Here is a 2,102-nt window from a genome sequence, read left to right as displayed (position 1 = left end):
TTTGTCTCGAACTGGAACTCGAAGCAACCATAATGATGGTATTGTCCATCAATCAGCTTATATTATGAGATATTAAGGCACTCTAATGATGATAAAGTGAGGCCTATAACTATTCCCATGATCGTTCGTAGTCTTGACCCTTAAAGGGATATGTTTCGTCCAAGGGATGATGGCGAACACGTTTTAGAGGCTGAATTCCTAATATAAGTACAATAAGCACATTATTTTACCGAGCAAAATATACAAGACTTGAGATCTCATTCATATTGTGAACTTGTTAGCTAGATTTAGCTACGCGCCCACGCATTGTCATTAGATTGACATAAAAATAATCTTCGGATACTCATGATATTTTTGGGCTTATTCTATCCCTATAAAGAGAAGAGTATATGGCATGATGGATTGCATCACATAGCCATCGCTGCAAGCCATGCGTGAAGAAAAACGCATTAAAGTCGAAATCAGAAAATCTGTTTTTACAGATCAGTCAACTTCGACAGAGCTCTGTGATCAGCTCATGACGAATCTGATTATGAGTAATATATGGTTGGAAAGATACGGATGTGTAGTTTCCAGAAAGTTTTACGGTTCATCCATATCTATTTTGAGCAAGAAGTTATGACTGATTTAGTACACGAAGGTCATGCCACGCGTGAATCTGATTTTGAAGCAAACTCTTATTTTGAGTTCTTGGGAAGCCTTCTACTCATTCTACCAAATACTTGTGATGTTTTGGTGTGATTTGCTGATATTGGGTATCTCTTTAACCCACATAAAGTTGTTTCCATGTGAGCTATGTATTGGGAAACAACGTAATATCTTGGTGAACTAAACAGAGTTTTGTCGCTACATCTTTGAATGAAGTCTATATAATTGCTCTATACGAAATTGTTCGTGAGTGTATATGGTTGAAGCCTATAATTACACATATTCTAAGAGCAAATGGTTTAAAGTTTCCAACAGATAAACCTACATACTTTTATGAGGTTAATGATGCTTGTATTTGACATATGAAGCAATGTTTTACCAAAGGTGACTACACCAAGTATATATCATGTACGTGATCAGCAAAGAATGAGTTTTCCTCATGATCAAAGTGAAACAAGTTAGATATGAGGATAATATGTCATATCTTTTTACTAGATCACTGCCTAAGGTCTCATTTGAAAAACATGTCAAAAGCATTGGTATGCTTTAAGTTATCTAAGCTCCCATAATTGTAAGAATCAGGGGGAGGTGCAGACATCAGGGGGAGTCTGACACATACATATCAATTTCAAATATGAATGATGCGTTGTACTCTTTTTGTTCCTTCGACCAAGGTTATTTTTGCCCATGAGGTTTTATTGTTACTTGACAAGGTTTTTAATAAGGCAACATGGAATGCATCTGAATGTATCATATTACTTTAACACGACACAAAGGGAAATGTTTAAAGAAATATGATTTATTGTGTGTCTTAGTCAAAGTAGAACCAGAATACGATTCGATATCAATGTTGTAATAGGAATATATGTACTTTCTTTATGTATTGTATCCTCTATATATAGAGGCTTATTCTATGAATGAAATAAGAACGATATTCTCCCCAATTTCTCTCTCTCAGTTTATTTCTCCCGCAACAAGAGTTTATTTATTCTCTTGATCATTTTCTACATGGTATCAAATAATAATATGATAAAAAGCAAAACACAATAACCATCTTTCGCAGCAGCATATACAACTCAAAAGCAAGATAACAAGTTTATAAAACAAAACTTGAGATTCCCCAAAACTTCCCTTACCTCAAACTTGTTTTACCAAAGCTGATTCTAACACTTAACCTGTTTTACCAAAACTACCAGATTCTAGAACCTGCTCTCAACCTTCAATTTTGATTAGTTGTATTTGACAAATTGTGGGAGTCAGTTCTAACAATCACGCATTTCAACTCTTAGACGGTGCCCAACAGGCAGAACCACACATAATTCTACCCTTCCATCCCTGCAGCATCCAGCGGCCATCTTCATCAACCACAAAATCAGGGTTGTACCCATTTTACCTTATCCTTTATTTTGTTCTATGACCTCACGGTCCAACGGCAGCTGCCTGAACCCAGCCCT

The sequence above is a fragment of the Fragaria vesca genome, linkage group LG3, assembly GCF_000184155.1.
Source record: "Fragaria vesca subsp. vesca linkage group LG3, FraVesHawaii_1.0, whole genome shotgun sequence".
In the NCBI taxonomy this organism is placed as follows: domain Eukaryota; kingdom Viridiplantae; phylum Streptophyta; class Magnoliopsida; order Rosales; family Rosaceae; genus Fragaria; species Fragaria vesca.
Note: the sequence above shows the minus strand (reverse complement) of the source record.